Consider the following 25580-nt stretch of genomic DNA (forward strand, 5'->3'; position numbering starts at 1 on the left):
TCATTTATGGTTAACAAAATGAGGCAAACATGTTCTGTACATTAAAACATGGTGGAGGTCTAATCATGCTGTAGGGATTCTTTGTTGCCTCCAGTACTATTGGCAGTAAGTGTATGAAGTAATTGATAAAATCCATATATTGTCAAGGCACTTTAAACAGTTACTTTCTGCAGAGAACACTGTAGTTTAATTAAATAGTTTTTACTGTGACTCTTTAATTTGACCTTCCCTTGCTCTAGTCGGTTACTACATTCTACTACATACTAAAGTACTTGACTAAGATAAGTTACTGGAGATACAGTACCTGCCCCAAAACAAAGTCAACAGCTGGATTTAACCAAGGAAATAAGAGCCACCCAGTGAATTATTACAGCATTGATGATGATATTTCAACTGGCAACAACTTTTTTAACCTTAAATGCAGTATGCACTTTCTCATCTTGCCCCTTGTGTTCCCATCTCCACAATGCTGGATGATTTTCTTCAGGTTCATTAACTGTTCTGGGGCATCTGCACCATTATGAGCAGTATAAATCCACCAGATGTGCATCATAAATCTGCCTTGTGGTATTCTCCTAAAAGACCCATCCAGGGATGAACGTGGACTGCCTCTGGTGATCTGCAACATGACAGCCACCTGCCCGGAGGTGGAGATGGACAGACAGAATCTGCATATGTTCCAACATTGTTTTATTTCATAGTGACTTTGTGGGTCATTTGGACAAAATTCAGCCTCTTTATTTTCACCAAATGGATGATTAGCTCTGCCCACGTTTTTGACTTTGTGCACTTAATGGCTGACGGTGTAATTGTTTGGGATGAGTCAGTGTATCCCCACTTCACAGGTTTTTGGAGAATGTTGATGAGTCACACCAGTAATATCTCGAATCAGCTGCACTTTACCCACATTTATGTGGTTACCCACATTTATTATCTTTTTTATTTATCAGCCGTGGTACATAAATAACACCTGCTAAAATTCATACGACAGATGCTCTGCATTGGTCAAACTGTAAAAAAAACCTCCTCTGAGTCACCCTCAGTTCTCACCCCAAGCTGTCTGCAGCACTGCCTTCTACAAAATCAAGTTTTAAAACATGCATTTTAAAAAAGGCTGAGAGAATAAATGTCACATGTAAGACAACAAGTTAACCTTAATCTTTGCCTTTTTCAACTCTGAGTGCCACCTTTGGTCCACAAGAGATAGGAATCTGCTGATTTTACAGTTCAGTGCATTTAAAGATGGAGCCAAACGTCTTGCATCCTTGAAATCCAGTCTGAATGCATACAATACACTTTCTTTTTTCTATATTTTTATTGTCTATAAACAGGACAGACCATGACATAACAAAGTCCATACATTTTTAATATTGTAGTAATTTTGTTTTTTGTAATAATAATAATAATATTACAACCCAATCTATAACTTAAAACATCTACTTGTCATGTTGGATTTCAATTCTGCTTTCAGGGTTTAGAAAATGGTCAATTTTGGCCAATCAAAAGTCAACATTATACTGCAAGACATGGAGCGAACGTAAGACATGGTGGATTAATTAGTAAGTTTGTTTTTTGTTTTTTTTCCACTTGAAGACTTTGAACCCAAATTAGAAAAGGTTGTTGGCTTTATTTAAAAAGTTAAAGTGAACGGAAATGGCTTGTTTTGAATATTTAACTTTAATGGTTGACCAGATAATCGATTACTGTTTGTTCTTCTAGAGAATAAACACCACCAACTCAGAGATGTATTCATACGATGCTGATCACACACAAGTTCAGACGCATCACGAGGAAGTGATGAGCTTTCTCTGATGTGTTCTGGGATTTAATTAAACAGAAGCATGATCTGCAGCCGCAATTGCAATTAAAGGAGGAAATTAGAGCAATTAATGTCACCAGTTATTTCTGAGATGGAGTGATTATAATTGATTTGCAGTGATTGATGATTAAATGATATGCCCTTTACAAAGAAAGTACAGACCAATAATCTGACTTTAGCATCAACTATTAAGTTACTCTGTACTAGATAATATTATATTCTTAGTAGTAAGTTAATGGAAATATTTCTGGATTTGTGCATTAAAACAAACTCTCAAACTTTTGTCTTTGCAAGGCAGGTATCAAAATTGGAAAATAGAAAAAAAAAGGATTTCCAAAATGTTTTTTCTGAGTAGAGATTTTATTACAGTCTCAACTTCTCCACATTGTGGAACCTCCCAAGTTCTAAAAGGCTGAAGACAAAAAGCATGACGAGAAAAAACTTTTCTTTCTGCTGACTGTCTTTATAAACATAACACAGAACAAGTGTCCAGGCCAGGAAATCTTTTTATTTTCTCACCTTTGAAATAAAATTAACACACATAAATCTCCATTTTTCAATTTTCTAATACACCAGCTTCACCTGCATCATTTAACACCTCTGTAGTTTCATTGTGTTATTGACTCACAGACATAGTTTAATCCTGTGCAGCAGCAGGTCGGATCTGTTGTTTCATTTAAAGATGCTTTAAATAATCCACATTTCTTCTTTAGTTTCAGACGTTTGACTAACAGAACATTAGCAGCCAGGTGTCCACCAGAATTTTTATTCAGCTTCAAACAACTTCAGAGAAACAAACATGTTTCTCGTGCAGATTAACATTTATTTACTTGTAAATATCCTGTGTTTGAGGACAAAGATGTGGGTTTGAGATCCACCTCTATAAACTCAGAGGCCAGTCATCTACTTTTCGCCACTCAGGCGCCTTTTTGTTATAATTGATTGCTGTGGCCTTGCACCACAAGACACGTCCACACCACATCCTCCCACCTGATCGCTGCTGCAGTCTCACCACCCGCAACAAAACAGCACTTTCCTGAGTTCAGCGTCAAAATTGTCTTTTATTTAGAGCTTGTTCCTCAATCAATAATCATTCACCCTAACAAGCATCATTGCTAACGTTTCTGAACAATTCCTGGAGTAAAGTTTATCATTTGTGCCATTATGCAGAAAAGAAGAGGGGGGAAAAAAAGCTGTCACATCATGAAACATTGACTGATCTGCCCCACATTTACAGGCCACTAAATCTCACTGGAAACAGCCTAAAGCCCCGAGTGCTCCTTTATGGACCTATAAGTTCTGGTGACATTTGGATGAAGAATTTCTGACTCATTCTCTGCAGGAAGAACTCGTCCACACCGCAGGATTCTTCTAAAAAGTTTTCCAAAATGCAGTGATTAAAGGATGCACCGGGGCTGAAGGGACAACAGGATTTCCATACTTGCAGCATCCGACCCAACAGCTCACACTGTTTTCACTCCCTTTAAGCTCACCGGGACCACTTTAGTACCAGTTGGTGCATGAGATCATGAAACACATGTTGTCCACCTTCCTGTTCCCCATCCTGCACTGCGGCAGCTCGCCTGGTGTGTCTGTGAAAGAAAATATAGTACAGTGACAATGGAATAAAAGCAAGAACTGAATGGAGGCTCCTGCTTGTGCAGAAATCTTTATGAAAACCACTCAAATCTCATTTTCTGGATGAACAGCCGCTAAGTTACATGATGGTCTAAGTCTTATGTTTCTGTATTTGTCTGTATATTAATGAGACAATCATGAAGAAATTACATCAGTCCAGATTTTTTATGTCAATACACATATGAAGGATGGAAATAGTGTAAACAGTAAAAGAAAAATAATTTGATTGTTTCATTATGTACATTTCCTCACATTCATCGTGTACTTTATCAGGTCCACTGCTGATAACTTAACACTGATATCCACGCAGCCAATCACACAGCAGCAACTCATAGGATTTACTCGTGGTCAAGATGAGGAAGAAATCAGATTTAAGTGACTTTAAACGTAGCATGGTTGTTGGTCTTGAGTATTTCAGAAACAGCTGATCTACTGGGATATTCACACACATCCATCTCTAGGGTTACAGAGAATGGTCTGAAGAAGGGAAACTTATCCAGTGAGCAGCAGATGTCTCAAGTCACTGTCTGTTGTAACGAGTGTGTTTGCGTAACATTTATTAAGCGTTACGTCTGAGGAAACTAATCATATTGAGCAGACGAGATCAGAAAGAGAACAGATCAGGACGACAACATTAAAACTACAGAATATTGTTTACGAGTCACAAACCAGGAGTCCTAGCTGAGACTAAAGTCTTCTTCACCTCAAGTCATTGGAAATGCATACCAGACTCAAGTCTTGATCTTTGTAGCATGTTGATGTCCTAGGAGGATGGGCCAACTGGTTGGGTATGATAGAAATAACCACTACCATCTTGTGCAGAGTAGGAAAGGGAAATATTGTATGTGTTTGTCGATTACAGCCCAACGTTTAACACTGTAAACCCTCCACAGAATCCTTTCTAAGAAGGAGGATGGATGCTGGACTTTCTCAGAGCCAATCCCCAGCCATTCAGTGAATGCAGCTGTGCGTCCAGGATCATCATCTTGAGCAACAGAAAAACCACAAAGATGTGACCTTTGACCCTGTTGTAGGCCTCTGTAGTGATGATTGTGCTAGGTCTCATCTCCAGCCAAACTGGCACCAGAATAACAGTAAAACCAAAGAGATGGGGATGGAAAAGAGCAGAAAACAGTGATCTTCCTACTCTCCTTTCTCCATTAAAGCTGTTCCATTGGAAAAGGTTCATGGCATCGAGTATTTTGGGCTACAGCTCACGGACAACTTCACCTGGTCCCCCCTCATACAGACTTGGGTGAAAAGGTCAAGACAGTGGCTAAACCAGCTGAAGCAGTGGAGAAGGTTTAGGGTTTTCTATCAATCCTTCGACACTCTCGAAAACATAGTGACCAGGAGCATCACAAAACAGTTTGGGAACCATAAGAGAGTGATCAAAGCAGCAGCATCAGATCTGATCTGCCCTCCTATCAGGACATGTGTACTGGGCGCTGCCAGTGTAGAGCTATCAGAATCTCCGCTCTGCAGATGCTGAACTCAGGCAAACAGTTCTACAGCCTGACAACTAAAACTGAAAGACACAGGAGGATTCAGCCTCAAACTATAGGTTTCCTCATCAGACCGTGCCTCTCCTTCTACACTAATTCTGCACATCTGATGTACAAAATCACTCGCGTAACCATAGCAACATGCAATCATTTTCATGTGTTACATTGATGCTTTTATTATTATATTATTTAGCTGTCATTCACTAGTACATTAATATTATTAATAAAATCCTTCTTTCATTTTTAATGCTCAATATGTTTAGCTTGTATTTTTTGTAGCATTTATTTTGCAGTTATTTTTAGTATTTTTAGATTTTATTATTGTGTGATTTAGATCTTTAGTGTTATAATAAACAGTCTGAGTGACTCAGGGTCGCCTTTAACTGACAAATCTGCAGCAACTGTGTGATGTTATTATGTCAATACGGAGCAAAATCTACGAAAAATGATCCCAATGCCTTGTTGACACCAAGAATTAAGGCAGTTCTGAAAGTTATAAAGGTCTGACACTTTACCAAGAAGATGAGCCGAATACAGTGGCCGGTGACTGTATCCTTTCATTTGTTATCTAAATTTACTTTACTTTACTAGACATGTTCCACTTTCTGATTTTTATTCACACAGTAGACTGTATTTCATCTGAATAAATGAGCAAAAGCACTTTTATGTACCTTCAGAAGGCGAGTTGCAGGTATTGTCCAACTCGTCCTTTTTCTCCGTTTCCTGTCGTTGCTCCTCAGCCTCCTTCTCGTGACTCTGGTCTCCTCCCATATCAGCACAGAAGTTCACACCTGGGTGAAAACAAGAAGGTACATTGATAGACGTGTATTCATTAGTCTTGCTCAGATTGAATAAAAACCATCATGTAAGGGCTTTCAGGTGCATTTTTAAATTTGCTTCACAATCAGTAAGTATTGTAAAGACAAACACAGCACTATGTGAAAAAAATGTGAAAAAAAGTGGTCCATGCTTGGGCCTTGGGCCCAAAAGGTCCACAAAACAACTTCAGACCACCGAAAGTGGTCCCAAACCCCCTAAACATTCAAGAACGATACACAAGAATAATCTAATTCATTAAGTTTAGTTGTGTGAACGGAGGTAACGAAGCAAAGCAAGAGCTAAGTCTGTGGAGTGTGAGCTAACACACTCCAGCACCGATACACTGAAGCCTTCTACTGTAACAAAGCAGCATCTAAAACCAAAACTCCCAACATTCGTAGGAAAGCTGGACAAAGGCAATGACCAGCAGATGCAGAAAACTTCTGTCACCTCTTTAAAAATGCTAAACGTATGAAATAGTTTTATATTTTCATTTCATTTCATTTTTATTTATTTCATTCAAAACAACATAAATATAAATACAAAATAAGACTGCCAATTAAATATGGCTTGAATGAAAAGGAGCAGAAAGAAGAGCAATCTTATGATATCTGCCCCTTCATTTCATGATCATCCATTTAACAATATTCACATACAACATCCAGTTATCCAATATTATCCAATATTAAATCCAATGTTAAATATAAACAAAACATATATTACTTTTTTAGTTTATATAAATTGAGCTATTTATTTATTTGAATGAGATTCTTTTATCCCTGCAAGTCAAGTCTCAAGTCACTGGATTGGCTGACGCGCTGACGTTGCGGTAACGTATTGTGTCATTTCCTGTTTCCCTAGCGTGTATCACTGCGGGTTGCTACGAGCCGTTGGCTCCTTTAACTTCTATCTATTATTAACCAACCACTCACTTTAGCGCACAATATCTTCCCAAACCACTGTTCTATATATTGCATTTATTTTTGGGATCTTTGGCTTTCTGTTTACTGACTTAAACAGCTCAAGCATTCGGTTTTAGCATGGCTGCTAGCTCTCTTCCCACACCCCGGTCCCCTGCCTTTTCTTGCTCGGTGTGTCTGATGTTTAGCTACTCCTCCGCCTCCTTTAGTGATAACGGTAGGTGTATTAAGTGTAGCAGCTTGGCAGCTTTGGAGGCAAGGCTCTGCGAGTTAGAAGCCCAGCTCCGCACTCAGTTAGGGAAGCAGTTAGTCAGCAAGCCCCCATTAGCCAGTGCGGAGCTACCAGCCAGGGCAGCTAGCCCACCTAGTGGTCCCTCAGCAGTTCCCGCGCAGCCGGGAGCCGAGGCGGGCTGGACGGCGGTCAGGCGGAAGCGTAGCCCCAAACCAAAACCCACTGGCCACCACCGACCTGTTCACGTTTCTAACAGATTTTCCCCGCTCGGTGACACACCCGCTGAGGCAGAAACCCTGATTATAGGTAGTTCCATAGTCAGAAACGTGGCACTAGAGACACCGGGGACCATAGTCAAATGCATTCCCGGGGCCAGAGCGGGCGACGTCGAATCGTATTTGAAACTGCTGGCTAAGGCTAAACGTAAATACCGTAAGATTGTAATTCACGTCGGCGGTAACGACACCCGGTTACGCCAATCGGAGGTCACTAAAATTAATGTTGCTTCGGTGTGTAACTTTGCCAAGAGCATGTCGGACTCCGTAGTTTTCTCTGGTCCCTTGCCAAATTTAATCAGCGATGACATGTTTAGCCGCATGTCATCCTTCAACCGCTGGTTGTCTAGGTGGTGTCCCGATAACAACGTGGGTTTTATAGATAATTGGAGCGCTTTTTGGGGAAAGCCTGGTCTTATTAGGAGAGATGGCATCCATCCCACGTTGGATGGAGCCGCTCTGTTATCTAGCAATATGGACTCTTTTATTAGTCAGCTAAATTGACAACTCAGGGTTGGGACCAGGAGGCAGAATTGTAGTCCTACACACTTTTCTGCAGCTTCCCACCTGCCGCCGCCCACCCAAAACCCCATTCTGACCTTATACAACTCCCCAGCAGTATGAATTAAACAACACAAAAACACTCCTTGGGTTAATCGTGAAAACCTCATAAAAATAAAAACAATGGATCTAATAAAATCTGAAAATAAGACAATAAAGTGTGGCCTACTGAATATCAGATCCCTCCCAAATAAGTCTTTATTAGTCAATGACTTGATAGGTGATCACCACATTGATTTATTCTGTCTTACGGAAACCTGGTTACAGCAAGAGGATTATGTTAGTATTAATGAAGCTACGCCAGCTAACTATTTAAACTTTCACATTCCTAGAACTACAGGCAGAGGAGGAGGTGTTGCAGCTATTTTTAAGTCAGAATTTTTCATTAATCCTAAGCACAAAACTAACTATAAATCCTTTGAATTCCTGACATTAAATTTATCTCATACAAAATGGAATTCAGAGAAACCGCTCCTTTAAGCATTTTAAGCATTAGTGTATTACTGGACCTTACTCCGAGTTTCTGACCGAATTCTCTGATCTCTTGTCTGAGTTAGTGCTGACTACTGATAAGGTCATTGTACTAGGTGATTTTAATATTCATGTTGACGATGAGAATGATAGTTTAAACATTTCCTTTAGCTCTATTCTAAACTCAATTGGGTTTTCACAAAATGTCCATGGTGCCACTCACTCTCATGGTCATACTCTTGATCTTGTTCTAACATATGGTATTGAGACTGATAAGCTCAAAGTATTTCCTCAAAACCCTGTCTTGTCCGATCACTTCTTATTAACCTTTGAATTCACTTTATTTGATTACTCACTGACCAAAAATAAATTCTACTATAGTAGATGTTTATCAGACAATAATATTACAAAATTTAAACAATCAATTGAATCAATTTTTTCACCTCTACCATGTGTTAGCATGACTGAGAGTCCCCCTTTAAGCCTTACTCCTGCTCAGATTGATCAACATGCTGATACTATAACAGCTTCAATGCGTACAACCTTGGATAATGTTGCCCCCCTAAAGAAGAAGAAATTAGGTAAGATTATGAAGGCTCCCTGGTTTAATTCCCAGCTTCGAGCTCTAAAACAGGCGTCAAGGCGTTTGGAAAACAGATGGCGTTCATCAGGACTAGAGGAGTCTCACTTAACCTGGAAAGAAAGTTTAATTGTATACAAAAAAGCCTTACGTACGGCAAGAACAGCTTATTTTTCATCATTGATAGAGGAAAACAAAAACAACCCTCGGTTTCTTTTCAGCACTGTAGCTAGGCTTACTAGGAGCCGGAGCGCTGTGGAGCCATGTATTCCTTTCTCACTTAGCTGTGATGATTTCATGTATTTTTTCAGGACTAAAATTGACACTATTAGAGATCAAATTCACAATACTCTTCCTTCTACTTATAATGTTGAGCCTGTTGTGGTCTCCGAAGCATCCTTAGAACCAGGATCTGACTTGTGTCTAAATAGTTTCTGTCCTGTCCAACCCTCTGAATTAACTAAAATAATAGCTTCATCTAAACCATCCACCTGTATCTTAGACCCTCTCCCAACGAGCCTCTTTAAGGACATTTTCCCTTTAAATAATACATCACTACTAAATCTTATCAATATGTCTTTAGTGACAGGATATGTACCACAATCATTTAAAACTGCTGTAATCAAGCCTTTACTTAAAAAGCAATCTCTGGATCCAGAGGTGATAGCAAATTATAGACCTATATCTAACCTCCCGTTTATGTCCAGAATTCTGGAGAAAATAGTTTTAGCTCAGCTACATGCCCACCTAAGCAGAAATAATTTATGCGAGGAGTTTCAGTCAGGATTTAGAGCTCATCATAGCACTGAGACGGCATTGGTGAAAGTTACTAATGACCTTCTTATGGCCTCAGACAAAGGACTTGTGTCCGTACTTATCTTGCTTGATCTTAGTGCTGCTTTTGATACAGTCGATCATAACATTCTGTTACAAAGACTAGAACAGGTGATTGGAATTACAGGTACAGCGTTAAGCTGGTTTAAATCATATTTATCTGATAGACTTCAGTTCGTTCATGTAAATTACAAGTCCTCCTCCCAAACTACAGTAAGTCATGGAGTTCCTCAAGGTTCTGTACTTGGACCAATACTCTTCACGCTATATATGCTCCCTTTAGGCAAAATTATTAGACAGCATGGAATAAACTTTCATTGTTATGCAGATGATACTCAAATATACTTATCCTTTAAACCAGATGAAACAAATCAGCCCAATAGGCTACAAAATTTTCTCATAGACATAAAGACTTGGATGTCTAGAAATTTTCTCCTCTTAAACTCAGATAAGACTGAAGTAATTCTCGTTGGATCTGAAAAACTCAGAGCTAAATTTTCCGGTTTCGTAATGAACCTGGATGGCATTACTTTAGCTTCCAGTGCTACAGTGAGAAACCTTGGAGTAATATCTGACCCTGACCTGTCCTTTGGCCCACATATTAAGCAGGTTACTAAAACAGCCTTCTTTCATTTACGTAATATAGCCAAAATTTGGGATATTCTGTCTCAGAGTGATGCAGAAAAACTGGTTCACGCTTTTGTTACTTCGAGACTAGATTACTGTAACTCTCTATTACTGGGCTGTCCTAAATATGCCCTGAAAAGCCTTCAGCTGATCCAGAATTCTGCAGCCAGAGTCCTGACCAGAACCAGCAGGAGAGATCATATTTCTCCAGTTTTAGCCTCTCTTCATTGGCTGCCTGTTAAATCTAGAATAGAATTTAAAATCTTTCTCCTTACATATAAAGCCCTCCACAACCAGGCACCACTATATATTAAATACCTCATTGTTCCTTATATACCAAGCAGAGTACTTCGTTCCCAGACTGCAGGCTTACTTTTGGTTCCTAGAGTCTCAAAGAGCCGAGAAGGAGGCAGAGCCTTTGGTTATCAGGCCCCTCTCTTATGGAATAAGCTCCCAGTCAGTGTTAGGGAAGCAGACACCCTCCCCACCTTTAAGACTAGGCTGAAGACTTATCTTTTTGATAAGTCCTATAGCTAGGGATGGTTAGCATCCCTTAGTTATGCTGCTATAGGTTTAGACTGCTGAGGGACATTTCCTGATACACTGAGCTTCTTTCTTTTTCTCTTTATCTCTTATTATTAAACTGGAGAGGAACTGGACACAATCAGTCCAAGGCTTCATGAAACAGAGGAATTATAGTGATTTTGACTCCTCTCCACTGGATAACTGTTACATCACCTCAGGTTTTTTTCTCCTGAGCAACCAAGATAATCAGCTTCGATCACTTTTATCTTTAAAAAAAGATGGAAGTGTATACATGCATACGTGTGTGTGTGTGTGTGTGTGTGTGTGTGTGTGTGTGTGTGTGTGTGTTTGTTGGAGGGTGAAATGAGAGTGGACAGCGAAAGATAGACCATGATAGGGAGGAAAAGAGATGCAGATAGCGCAGAAGACGATGAGACATCACAGCCTCTCCTGGTTATCAGCTCAGACATCTCTAATTCCATCCAGGACACCAATCCAATCAAACCCAACACAATCAGTTCAGAGGACGCTGCTGATGGGATCATCTTACTCTGCTTAACACGATCGCTGCGAGCGCTGAAAGCTTTCCCAGTGGTCTGTAATGCATGCTGGGAAATTAAACATGATCGGGAGAGATTTGTTATTATCTGGACAAACTGAAAAAGCTGCAGGTAATGGCTTATATTCACTAATAATAAAGCCATAAATTGTTTCTATCCAAAGTGAAGCTCACAGGAGACGACAAAGTCCAATTTCTGCCTGATTGTCCAGGTTCAACAGTTACACAGTTCTGTTTGTAAGGACATAACAAATGAAAACAGCCATCATATTTCTTTGCAGATGTATTTTTACTGGACCTAAACTGATGGAAGTTCTTTATTATTGATAAAGCCGATCAAAATATTTTCTAATAGGCCACAGCCGCCATATTGGGAGCATCAGCTAACCCAGGTAACCAGGCTAAAGCAAACAATCGGGTAAAAACTGTGGTTGTGTTTCACTCTGTGCCTTCTTGCAGCCAGATATTTGTGGTGGGGATATGGACCCAAACGCAGAGAAGAGCCACAAGGATGTGGATTTCAGGGAGATTTATCGTAACCCAAGGAACTCAAGGGAGTAAAGCAACAAAATGATCCAGCAACCAAGAACTGAAACTGAGGGGTATAAATAAACTGGGGAACCAAACAAGAAACAGGTGTACTGAAAGGAACTAAACAAGTACAGGTGAACTCAATGAACAGGAAATCAATAAAGCTGAACAACAAACAAGAGAACCAAACAGGAAAAACTACAAAATAAAACAGGAAACCTGAAACTAAGGCACAAAACAAACCACATCATGACAATATCGGATTCATGTCAATCAAAATTGCGTACTGGTATTTATGCAACTTTTTTAGATTAAACTGATGAGTTATAAAAAAATGACTTATTAAACCTAGCCCTGGAGAACCCAAGAACACTTTTTTTCTTTTGAAAATAATGAACTATGCATTGAATGACTGCTATAAGTTTACTGAACACTAAAATGTCCACTTTTTTTATTTTAACCCTTTGTTCCCTAATTTAGGATTTGTGCCAAATTTGACCCTTTGGGCTTTCGGTGTATTATTTCAGAAAATCATAAGAACAAACACTGTCAATGTAATGTATTTTATATTTAGGAAAATAATCAGTCAGCGACACCATTACATTTAACAATGTTTTCATTTCTTTTTTGTTGCATGTTGGAGCTGGATTTCAAATGCAAAACACATTTTGGCCAATGGAAACCAGAACACAAGGACAAAATTACGACACCAACAGTATGGGTCACTGCTTATCCAAAATTTTGTTCTGCTGGAAAGAGGAACTCAAACTAGACATTGTGAGTCTTTGAAGCAATTTCTTGTTTTGTTTATACAGAGAGAAACTGTACATTTTTCACATTTTTCATGTGCATACAGCACGTCAACTCCTCCCATGGAGGCACTGTACTCCTTGATGATGTTCAGCTGATCAGTGTTAGTGTACTCTTTTTTGGACTTGTCCCAGCACCAACCTTTTTCCCCAAAGGATCTGGTCTAGCATATGTTGACATCAACGTGGCAGCTTTCATGTCTTGCCATTTCAAACAAACAGTGTTGGTGTCACTTTGATAATAACAGGATAATCGCGGCTGTTCTCAGACAAGTCTTTGTCCATCATCAGGTTGCACCTCAACATGTGATTCCTTTTGCCAATAATTTCTCAATGAGGGGCATTGAAGTAAAGAAATTGTCAGTGAAAATAAGGAAATGTACTTCATCTGCAAGTTATTGGCATAGCTTCACCACAATGTCCCCACCAACTCCCAAATGACTCTTCCCTTTTTCTTTATTGCATCCACGTTTTTCTCATATATGAAAAGATATCAGAATTTACTTTATTAGTTTCTGACCATGTACTACCAAGGTAACTGTAAATAGAGAATGGTGACAGTCCTGCATTTGGCTAAAGCCTTGAAACAAATTCATTTGTATTTTACTAAGTCGCCCAAATAACCAAAGGGTCATTTCTGACCCAACATTTTTTTGACTCATACACCCAGAGGGTCATTTTTGGCACATCATTTTTTAAGCTAACACAGAGTCACTAATTTATCCAAAAAGAACATAAATTTTTTTTCTAGGCATTCTGCATGCTAAAACTAAAATTAACAATTGCACCAACCTCTGGTTTCCTGAAATGACTATTTCGTTTGGGTAAGTTTCCAGCTCAACAAAACAACATGTAGTCAGGCATCTTGCCATGACCACACTGGCTCATGTCAGGTCAAAATCCATCCACTAGGTGTCTCTGTACAGAGGTCAGAAGTGGCACTCTGGGATTTTGGAGTCAAATTTGACTTTTTTTTTTTATGTTTGTTCATTTGGGCAGCAGCAATTAACAACGGCCAAATTTGACCCCGTGGGTTCTCCAGGGCTAGACGCGTTTTTTGAAACAGCCTGTCAACATGTTTGATTCGACTGTGAAGTTGGCCGTTTTAACATGGGACTTTATGGGGATTGACTCCCTTTTGGAACTGCTAGAGGATGAAGAGAGAACTGCAATTTTTTGGTTCTTTCGCACAGACTTCACTTTTATCCGCCGCAGGTTGCTGTTTGGTAGAGACCAGTTCAGCAGTATGTCAGGTCACATGATCAACAGCTGTAAAAAAAAAAAAAAAAATGATGAAAAGACAGGAGACAACATGCTTGGTTGTTAGCTATTCTGCGTCATGTTGTTTTCTTGTGGCTACAACGACAAAGTTCTCTGTTCTCGTAGCTACAAGAAGAACATGTGGCTCTGGTTTACGAGGTTTTGTAGCTTTTTCTCCACACATCAACTGAGCAGAACTTTTTTTCTCATGGAAGATCCCAAACGTCTTAATCCAAACTGCTTCCAACCAGTCACACACCCAGAAGTTCTAGACTTCCAGTATTTTCCATGTTTTTATCTGCTTGGTCATGTAGAAGCTGGCCTGGACAACTCAATCTGTTGGTTTCCTTATATAGGCTATTATGGCTTTTATTATGTTTTTTTCTGTCTGTAAAGCGTCTTGAGATGGCATTGCCGTGATTTGACGCTATATAAATAAAGTTGAATTGAGTTGAAGCAGCAAATAGTTCCAGATAAGATGGAAGCGAACTGACAAGTCTTTCTGCAGTTTAAGAATTCAGTCTTTCTTGGTTAATATAAAACAATCTACGGTATCTAATATGTAAAGTCGTTGTTTCCCTTTCAGCTTGTCCCGCTGCACCACAGCAAATCATCATTCAGGTGAATTAGCACGTTTTACCCTGATGCAACGCTCTGCATTTATCCGTAAGCAGCATAAAGGAGCAGGACTCGAACCGTAGACCATCAGGTCACAAGACAAGCAGCTCCACCACATGAGCCACTGCCACCTTATGCAGTACATGAAGCAATTCTGAAAATAGCTACATGTACATGGGCAAATTTATCTGATTAAAATCAATCAGATCAAAGATTTCCGCTGACTTGTTTACTTTACATTAACAATATCTGACCAATTGTGTGTTTGATGGACAAATTTATTACGCTTTTTGATCTGCCCAAAGTGTTTCAATATGGAGGAAGGGTTTTTTTTAAATATATTTTCAACCTTTTGACCACCAAAATAATGAGTAATCCTTAACTCTTTCAGTTTGGAGGAAAACCATTTCTGCCACAATCCCGTTTTGTTTTTCTGCCATCTTTCAATTCTTCCCTGAAACTGATTATGTCGCATAACCCCAATGTGGTTCAAGCATGTGCACAAACAAAATCCCACCACACAAACCATCAGGATGAGTGTATAAAAAGCTTTAAACCATCCTTCTCAACTGGATTGAAAATTTGTTCTAATTACGTCCAATCAGACAAGCAGAGGTGTTCACATGAAGCCTTTTTATTCTGATTGGATGTTTAATCAGATTTAAAATGATCCGTGTAAACCCAGCAAATATCCCACATTGTCCTGGTCTACATGAGTTATTTCGGTTTGTCTGACAATCTCTTCAGTCACAAACTGAATACAAGAAATGATCAGCTACTTGTCAAACTGGACTGTTGACATCCTGACCTGCACCAGGACACATTAAGGATAATTCTACAGCTCTTTTATCAGCTGGAGAAGTTCTTTTTGCTCCTGACAACAGATGATGGGCCAAGTTTTTACGTTTCGTGTGTCGTAACACCCTTACCGTTTCCCAACTCCAGTTATCAGCACAGGACAAATGAATAAAACATACTAGACTCAGAGAACAACCTTTCTGTTACAGCAGACATGCCGCTGTATCACTGAGTCTCGTTCACATAGTGAAACAAGACAACGCTGCCGCCATCAGGTCAGACAGGGGAATATTATAACTAATAATCAGTTAATTATTTATTTTTTATATAATGTATAGAAACAAAAAGTTAGTTTCAGCATCCTGTGTTCATTTGCACTGATCCAGACGCCGACACTAGCCACCAGCTGGTCGGCTGCCGGGAAGTCTCCGTCACAGACTCTGGAACAAACGGGAACAAAATGCTGCTGAATATTTTCACACTCCTCTTTCAGGCTGATTTTATTCACAGTACGATGACAAATGGAGGCTGCAACAGTGTGCCAGAGGGCTGCTGGAAGAAATGGGAGCCAGTAAAATAACAGGAGACAAACTGCCTCACAGATGTGTGGTGGCCGGCGGCTTCAGGTTGGAGTACGAAGCTGTAAGTCCCGATCATTTTCAGATAAAAGTTAATTACGGGTCTAACCTTTTGTCCTGACCTAAATATAACATCAGAGAAGAACCTTCTGCTGGACAAACATAAACACAGCAGAGCAAAGGCAGTGAGGAGAATTTAGAAATGAGTGAGGGGAAATATGCGTTGAAATTATTTGTAAAAATAGTAAATATTTACATTTAAAATATGAGGACATAAAGGAAAGATGATGTAAACGTATCAGATCACCTTAAATTCTCTATTTATTCCCTTAAAAACCAGAAATAAGTTTTAGCTATTTCTTTATTTTATACCAAAGCAAATTTAAAAACATTACATGAGGCAAAAACAGACTTCGTCTGACTGTGAGGAGCTCAAGAGCAGGAATATACTTGCAGGATACGCAAGAGTACATGGCAACATCTGTTTATATATACATACTTGCTCAGAACAACAGAAGCTTGAAACGTTCAATACTGGAGGTCACTGCTAGGGGGCAGTATGGAGTACTTGGACTCTGAAATTGTAAAAAGGCCAATGTGCTGATCACATTATATTTCCATCAACAACAGTTTAACATTGTGTTGTTAACTATTTGACAGTGACAAACACTAAACAAGTGTTTGTCACTGTGCATTTGGGAGAAACGTCATAAAAATGCTAGTTGTTGCGAACAAGACCAGAGACACGCTCTTCAAAACGATCCACCATTGTGTTTACCTCCAATCGCATCTTCATACTCTTATGACTGGCAGTCAAGTCAATATTGCAACTCACACCTGCGATATGTAACCTTGTGTCAATGTTAGTATTGTACGTGCCAAACAAATGCTAGGAACACGTGACAGCCACGATTTGTACACGGACGCTGCTAACAGTAAGTAACAGTAAGTATATTCCAAAAGTACACTGTCTTGACCTCTTGGACTTCTGTCATATCTTTAAGTAGTCTTTTATAAATACTTTTCCAGACTCCTTGAAGCTCTTTCCTGAGCTTTTGTTTAGATGTCGATTGTTATTTGCTCTGTTCTCTGTCGAGATGATCCCATGCTGCTTCAATAATATGGAGGTTCAGGTTCTGGGGAGGATTCGTACCTCTATCAGACATCCTGCTATTGATTTTTAGTCCAGTTTTTTTTTGTCTCAAATTAGCTGTTTCTACCAGTTTCTCTTCCTTAAGTTCAACCTCGCGACAGCCACTCTTCCATAGAAACCATTTGTGATGAGGCTGGATCAACGGATCAACTGAAGGTCCAGATGTATCACTCAGGTCCTGTATCCGGTCTTTTCTGGATTTGTTCCTATTTTTTCTTAGATCCTGCCCATCTGCTGTAGATAGTCTTTTAGTTCTGACACTTCTCATTTTGTCCTCCACTTGTCCAGTGTCCTCAAATGGTTTAAAGACACACTGCACACCGGATATGCCGACCTTTCAGCTTTCAGGGAATCACCTTGTTGCTGCTGAGTTTTCTGTCTGTCAAACTGCTTTAGTTTGGCGGGCTTTTGGGTTAAATGGATGCTGTCCTGTAGTCTGGCCAAACACAAACTGAGTTTCTGAACAGACGGTTAGGGGTCAGCAGCTCTGAACTGAATCAGACAACATGATTTACAATAAAAACTATAGCAGTCTGTTTTCTTTTTAAACAGATAATTAAAAAAAAAAAAAAAAAGACAAAACACTTGTTTTTTTTTCTGAGTTAGTCTTTTCGGTTGATTTCACACCTGAGTCGTTTGGTCCTTTTCCATAAAAAGCACCATTTTTTTGGAGCAGAATCATACAAACATTCACACCCTTGTGCAGACCCAAGACTTAAACGTTGAACTGCTTGAAAACCAAAGGTTTCAGCCTACTTGCAAGGGAACCCTGGTGTGATTCACTTGTAGTGTTAAAGCAAACAGACATTCCCGTGAACCAAACAGAGGAAGTGGTGCAAACGTGGTGTAAAGGAACATGTTGAGGCCTATTTATTCTCGTTTAGGTACGTAAATGGGGACATCCGTTTCAAACATTTTCATCTCACTATCCTCATACTTCCATGCACCTTTTACGTTGCAGGGGTTGTTGAGTCAGTTCATCCGCTAGTGGGCAGGTCTGAGTTCAGCTTTCCCGTCCCTGTTTAGACCCGAGTTGGTGGCTTCATCACCTTCCTCCTGCTTCTCTTCTTCTTCTGTTTGTTCCTTTTGCTGACAGCTATACGATTCAACACTGGCCCCTTAATTTCACGCAGAATTGCTCCATTTTCTGTGTCAGATAGCTAGCCCCTTGTAAACCAAATTATGCACATAAATGACGCACAAAGCGGACAAAACCACCTGTCCATCTCCACATCAGTCTTTGGTGTCAAGCATTAATCAACCTTTAAAGGGGTGCTATTATGGTATTTCAAGTTTTCTGAGCTTTCTACAGTGTTACAGTGTTGAATCCTCATCAGACATGTGAACGACACTGTTTTTTATCACCTGAATGCATGTTTCAGTTTGAGTTCCAGCACTCTCTCCGTTCAGTTTCCATGGCGACGAAAAACGCGTCGTTTTAGAGAGTTTTTTCTACTTTGAAATCCTTGTGACATCTCGGGGGATAAGGTTCGGTGATTGCTTACCTTCTACTGGTTAACAAGAACATGTACAAATACATCAAGTGGGTGGAAAACGTTGGATAAAGTTATTTCCAACGATGGCTGGTGAGTTTACCAAAGAGAGACATCCTGCTGCATTCGTTGCTGTGGGTTGCTGTTTTCCACTTTGTTTTCAAGGTCTGATTCAGGTTCCAACATGTAGGGCTGTATGCTATGTGTTGACATTGTATTTCGTTTTTTTTATTGCGTTCATATTAGCCTAATCCTTCTGTTTATGAGATGTTACAATGACGGCGAAAGCAGTTGCTTTGCGCGCTCCCGATGTAGTGCAGTGGCGGGAGGCGGGGCTTAATGCGGAAGAGTCTCAATCCACTCGTTTTGCCCACAGGCTGATCTGACAGCCTACGGAGAGGGTCGGTCTGAAGTACATAAAGCGATTTGTGACAATAACTCGATCAATCCCAGCCCTTCTGGTCTCAGAAATAAAAATAAATTAGCCTGAAATGCACATAATAGTTCCACTTTAAATATCTCGCTGCCTCTCCTGCTGCTCTGCTTTGGTGGCGGTAATAACATTATAATAAATGTAATGAACCTCTGTTGCCGTTTCAGAGCATTATGGTCTAAATAGGACAAACAGGAGTAACAACACACACTTCATTCACAAACTCCAGAGCACCTCGATCAGAATTCAGCGCTGTCGCCTCTACTTCCTCCCCGGCTGTCTGAGCGGAGCAGATCACAGCGGGACAGAAAGTCAGGATAAAAATAGCTCCATCCTCTCAGAGGCTGTTGTGTTTTGACATGTGTGCCTCCTTATCTGCACAGATGCCCTCATCTGTTCCAGACAAGTTGACTCGGATTTACGGAAGTCCGACGACTTTCATCTCTACGGCTAAATGTGACCGACCAACTGGTTGCAGCTGCAGGGCACACAGGAGTGCACGAGGCTGTTTTATACACAACAAAGTGACTCACGAGATTTAAAAGAGACTAAGCAACACAAATAGAGAAAAGAACCAGAAAGACATGTCTTTGTGTCAGTTTCTCTCGTTCTTACTGGGACATAAACCAGTCGGCTAATTCTGTTTTTCTCTCCATCGTTAATGAAACATTTCGACATGAACCGAGTCCACCCTACAGGAAATAATTAAGATAAATAATCTCTCAGCAGCAGGTTAATTACAGCTCGTCTCCATTACTGATCCCCTTGAAGTGAGAGTGAATCTGCATATTTTAGTTTTCCTCCACCCCACCATGCCTGTGGAGCATCACCTGATGGATGCCGTCATGGAAAGTGAAGGAGCACAAGTTGTCTTGACAACAACAACATAAAATATCAAATATTTGCTTTTGTGTGTCCATCGTAACATGTACAAACATTAGGGGTGGGAAAATCGAATATCAGGATTTTTTGCTTCACAATTTTAAATCGATTTTTTTGTTGAAAATCAATTTTTTTTTAAATAAATAATGATAATCCATTATAAAGTTTTTGCCATTTTTATAGTTTTTATTGATCTTTTTACTTGTCTTCTTGGGCATTATAGCAGAAGAACAATGGTCTGAGTAAAAAAAAAAAAAAAAGTTTTGTTTTTTTTACATTTTTTTTGTTTTTAATTGACAAAAATCAGCAATAACGAAGAAGTGCGAGGATCGCCATTTAAATCGAATCGGCACCCAAAAAAGAATTAAATCGAATTGGGACAAAAGCATATCGTCACAGCCCTAAGAAACATGCTTACTGTTTTATTACTGTTGTTCTTGAACACCTACAAGATTCAAATGTGGTTCAGGTGCAGAATTCACTTAGAGTTTCTAAATAACAACAACAAAAAACGATAATCTGGAAACTTAAAAAGATGCAACAGATCCAAACATCACAACAACAGCTGAGCCTCAATGCATGATGGTCTGAGTTGACTGGTATAATGTGGTGCCTCCGTCTGCTAAACCTGCAGAACTTCAGAGTGTGGAGAATGACGTACGTCAGGTTGCAGGCCGGGACACGAGCACCATCTCATGAGAAGCACTCTCCTGCTTCCTGGTTAGCTCTGGTTTAGTTTGGCAGAAAAGTTGGTAAAAATGTTCAGATTTAAAGGAGGAGAGCGATGAAGACAGTAAAGAGAGAGAGGAAATGTACCTTGCATGTCAATGTGGAGATGAACTTACATGTTTGAATGTTTTATCCATGAGAAAGTGGCATTTTGGGAGCAGTAAAATGTTTTGTTTTTTTTTAAATTGGGTCCCAAACTGGATAAATCTGAAAAAACTTAGCTTTGTGTTGTCACGTATACAACTCATACACATCTGAACAGGTAATGCCATAGCTCCGCTTCTCCCCTCACCCACATGAACCGCGTCAACCGCTACAACAATGGAGGATTCTTTGTCAGATGTATGATAATCATCGCATTTGTCTGAGAATCAAGTCCTCTGTACGATCAATAATTCCAGAGATAATGTACGATGAGTTGCCTCCTTAATTTTCTAGCAAAGTTATTCAAACGCTGGTTAGCACCACAGCCTCACAGCAAGAAGGTCGCTGGTTCGAGCCTCGGTTGGGAGAGGCTAGAAAGTGGTCTTTCTATGTGGAGTTTGCATCCAGACCCTTCAGCTGCACACAGCATCCAGCATCCATATGGTTCAATCGTCAATAACTCAACGTATTCTGTGCTGAAGCACAACATATCCCAGGCCTGGTCTGGCCTACAGGATGACCCGGACCATTCCTGAAGACCAAGGGCCTAAAGTTGCCTGACTCTCCATAAATTTAATAAAAGAAAAAGGGAAACAAATTGTGCTCCTCAGTTGTTACTAGTTACAAGTGTTCAAAATGACAGCAATAAAGTTAGCATTTTTTGAATAATCGACCACACAGCTAAGCTCAGAGTCTCCACCAGCAGCTGTCAGCTGCAACAGCAGGTGAGTTCACCATTTAACAGAGTGATAGAGAAGAGACAGCTGGTGTGTTAAAAGCAGGAAACCTTTCTCTGAACCCGATGATCCCGTTATGTCGCAGTAATGATGATTCAGTTGCTACTTCCCTTCAGCACAAACACTAATGCTAGATATTACAACCTGGAAGTTACAGGAGGTCCGGGTTAAATTATTGTGGTAGAACTTAGATAAAATATTAGTTAATATAATGTAGTGTAATAAACTGAAGGGTTGATCATTTCATTCTTTAGACTGCTCAGCAGTTCCAGTCTGTGTATACGACAGACAGCTGTCCACACCCAGCTCAGAAGCAGCACTGTGCCAATGAGGAACATTTTAGTATCCCAGGTTAAATGCTGATGAGGGAACCTTTGAATCAGTGTGTGTGTGTGTGTGTGTGTTTATCTGGTTGTAAATATGCGATTGCAGCTTTTTCAGCTTGCTGGTTAAATTTTTGACATCTGAGGTTTTTATTAACAACCCTGCATTGAGTGTGTGTTTGTGGCTGTGTGTCTGTTCAAAAGAAAGTGTATTTTCTTATTTCACTGCGTAAAATATTTTGGAGGATCCTGCTGGACAAACATAACTCCACAGGTGGGTCGCTGCCTGAAAAAGTTTGGGAACCCCTCTGAAGGTCGGACAGGCTCTGATCTGTGCTAGTTGAGAAAAGGTGAAGTTTCCGTTGACCGCTTGTTGTTTCTACTGTTACAGCAAATATTAATGTTGGTATATCATCTTTACTGTAGTAAATTAGTTTTTAAATGATTAGTTTAAACAAATTATATTGAATTATATTATGGGGGCTGTTCAGATCAAGCCTGGGCTTCATCCTCCACCCCCCACAGGTAGAGACGACGTTCCCTAAGAGACGCTTCTGTTCATCCATTGTTAGGTTTGTTTTACAGCTAGAACTACTTTATTAGCTATAATATGCATATTATGTTATTGAAGCTGATGTCCTGAGTGACACCAGCTTCCAATCCTCCATCACACTGATGGAGGATTACAGGTTTGCCTTCGCGCTGCAGGAGCGAGTGAGCATGATGTAGCTATTGCATCTACATCTGTTTAGAAATAATCCCAAATCCATACATATGTCTCATTTTTAACCTGACTGAATGCTTGTTATCTGCAAGTTAATTTACATCTCAGGAGCGCACAGGCAAGCTTTATGTCTTGTTCTCTGTTTATGGTGTTTTTATGTGCAGCGTTACGGAGCAGCTTGCAGGTTTTAAGTGTTTGTTGTTTTTTTTTTGTGAACACACACATTTCTGGAAACAATTTAATCTTCATGGAAAATCTAAAGTCGCTTCAGTGTGGATGTAGTTTTAGAAAAGACTGCACGATGCCTCATCTCATACACGGGAGCAGACTAAGGGCCCTGATAGAGATTAAAGATCCTGACACATTTCGTTTGCTCAGATTTCTGCTACCTTTGAGTTTGGTTTCTACACCGTCTGGATGCAAAGCAGCACACAAACAATTCACTTTAACAGTAAAAAGCAGCTGCTTAACAAGCCAGCGTTGCTCTAAAATAGCATTTCCAGGCAAATTTGACTCCCAGCTTTCGTCCCATTTAGATTAGTTTGTTTGTGTAGGATAATAAATCCATTTTGTGTGGAGTTGTGTTTGTTCAACTCAGTGTAGACCTTTACTGTGACCATAAGGAGATTCATCCTGCAAACCATTTAAAGCTTATCATTGTGTGCGAAAACTAAAGCTTTAAGTTGGTCCACGGATGAGTATAATCCTTTATTGGGCTACCATTAAACAATGTGGTTGGTATTTAGTAACGCCTGTGTTGATTTGTTTGTTATTGAGGCTTGTTTTCCTCACGTGTTCCACTTCCGTTTTCTTCCTGACATGTTTACAAGACTCGGTTCCGCCCACAGGCACGCAGAAAAGACACAGAGATGGAGCTACTCTGGGAACAGAAAATAAATTATCCCACCTAATCGACCCCTCGCAGCTCGTGAGGCCCGTCCGTCTCCGTCGGACGCCGGTTCCGATTAGTTTGCGGTGTTTCCAGGCAGAGAATCCCGACAGACGTGTCGGCGGAGCGGACGATTGCAGAGATCCTAACGAGTAAGAAGAGGGATCACTTTGACATTTATATCAGAGTGGAGTACAGTCGCAGGAAAAAATAAACACAAGAAGCTTTCAAGAAGCACAGTTGTTGCTGAAACCCGAGCTGGGTCCAGGGGCTGTAGAACCATAGGTTTAACTCAAATATGTACCTATAAACTATATAGTTTATTTAAATCATATGTTAGTTTTAAACTCTCAGGTTAAGGAGCATGTGATATCAAGCGTCCTGTTTTATATTTGGTTTTTTTTGGTTGTTTTTTTTTCAGTAAGGCAAGCATTTCTGCAGGGTTTTCACCCACTCAAAGCCTCCATCTCTCCTCCAGGCCACAAGTGGCAGAGTCCTCTCTGCACTTAGAGCCTGTGACCTGCTCAGTGTTTGTCCAGGTGAGGATCTGCCCCCATGACACATTTGAAACACCAGAGACGCATAGAAAAATGTAAACGTTTAAAGAAAAAATACAAAACACAGAAATGAAAATGCTTGGACAAATCAATTGCGATTTGAGGATGGGAATATGATGGCAAATTTTAAAAGGTGTCAACAAACTAATGACTAAATAAAATGTAAGGTGAAAATAAAATGCAGAAATGAATTATTTAGGTGATTAAAACATGTAAAAGTAAAATTAATACAGAAATAAAACCAGGCATAAAAAGGATTAAAAAGAATTGAAAAATCCCCAAATAAGTAAATTAAACTGAATATTAAATAGGAAAAAAATGATGAATAAAAGTGTCAATAAAAAATAAACGTAAGTAGCTGAAATTAAAGTAAAAATATGCATTTGTGTCTCATCTTTTCTCAAATGGAAAAGTTTTATTTTTTGTATAATTTATCGGCATATCAATCTGTTTGTTGTTACCTGTTCGGCTTGTCCCTCTGAGGACACAAGACAAGCGGCTCTGTCTCCTGCTTATCAATTTGTTTATTGAGCCATTTTCATTTTTCTGTATTTGTTTTTATTTAGGCAGTTTTTGGTTTGAGTGCTGTCAGCAGTAAAGCACAATATAATTGAACCCCTTATCGTAGTAAGGACTTTAATTTCATAATAATCACTTTAAATCTCATAATCACGACATGCTATGTCAATATTTTCATCTTTCAGATATGCAGGAATGGGCTTCCATGTGATTGTTTTTACTGATAGGAGTACAAATTGGAGAATTTTTCCTTTTTTTCCATTTTTTTTTTTTTTTATTTTGATATTTCAGTGAAACGTGTTATATATGAAGTGCATTAAAACGCGAAAGAGTGAGACCTCCTCATCTTGTTGGTTGCTCTTTGTTTTTTCCCCTGCTCTGGTTCACCCCTCCCCACCCTGACCTGCTGAAGTGACGTCACGCAGGTGGCGAGCTAATGGCAGTGTCAACAAACAAGACGTCATGCGAGACAGACAACATGATTGGTCGAGAGCGTCGGGCCCTGCGAAGCACGAGGACGGAGGAAGAGGACCACGGTTGCTATGCAGGTTGCTGAGGAGAAGGACAGTTTAGAGATTTTTTTTTTTTTTTTAAGTTTCTTTTTTCAGACACACACACACACACACACACACACACACACAGCATCTGGGTGAATGATGTGAGGCTGGAGGAAGGAGGAGGCATGAAAAGTCCTGATGGTAACAAACCTGAGACTGAAAACAAGAATATAATTTTAGGATTTATCAAAAGTTTAGCAGAGTTTATACTAAAGGAAGAGTTTGTACAAAGTGACAGATAAATAAATCACAGAAAGAAGAAAAATACTGAATATTAAGATCGTTTAAAAGGTTTAATATAGGCCTAGATGCAGAAGCCTAAACATTGAGGACATTTAATAAACACATGAAAGATAAATAATGTTTTTAAAAACACATTGAGGAAAATTTCAATGTAAACCTTAAAGTATTGAAGCATTGAACATTATGAGAATCAGACTGTTGGACAGAAAAACCACAGAGAAACATGAATCATTAGACA

The 25580-nt window shown here is 39.7% G+C and overlaps 1 long non-coding RNA gene across 1 annotated transcript; it reads right to left on the reverse strand.

Annotated features, from left to right (window-relative positions):
• Positions 1-2307: 2307 nt before the first annotated feature.
• On the reverse strand, positions 2308-23611 carry LOC306757494. The gene is made up of 3 exons (XR_013771352.1): positions 23485-23611; positions 5634-5753; positions 2308-3411 (listed from the first exon to the last, which is right to left on the reverse strand). It is a non-coding gene; the product is annotated as an uncharacterized lncRNA (long non-coding RNA).
• Positions 23612-25580: the final 1969 nt, after the last annotated feature.

This window comes from Telmatherina bonti (genome assembly GCF_933228915.1).
Source record: "Telmatherina bonti genome assembly, chromosome: 6".
Classification (NCBI taxonomy): domain Eukaryota; kingdom Metazoa; phylum Chordata; class Actinopteri; order Atheriniformes; family Telmatherinidae; genus Telmatherina; species Telmatherina bonti.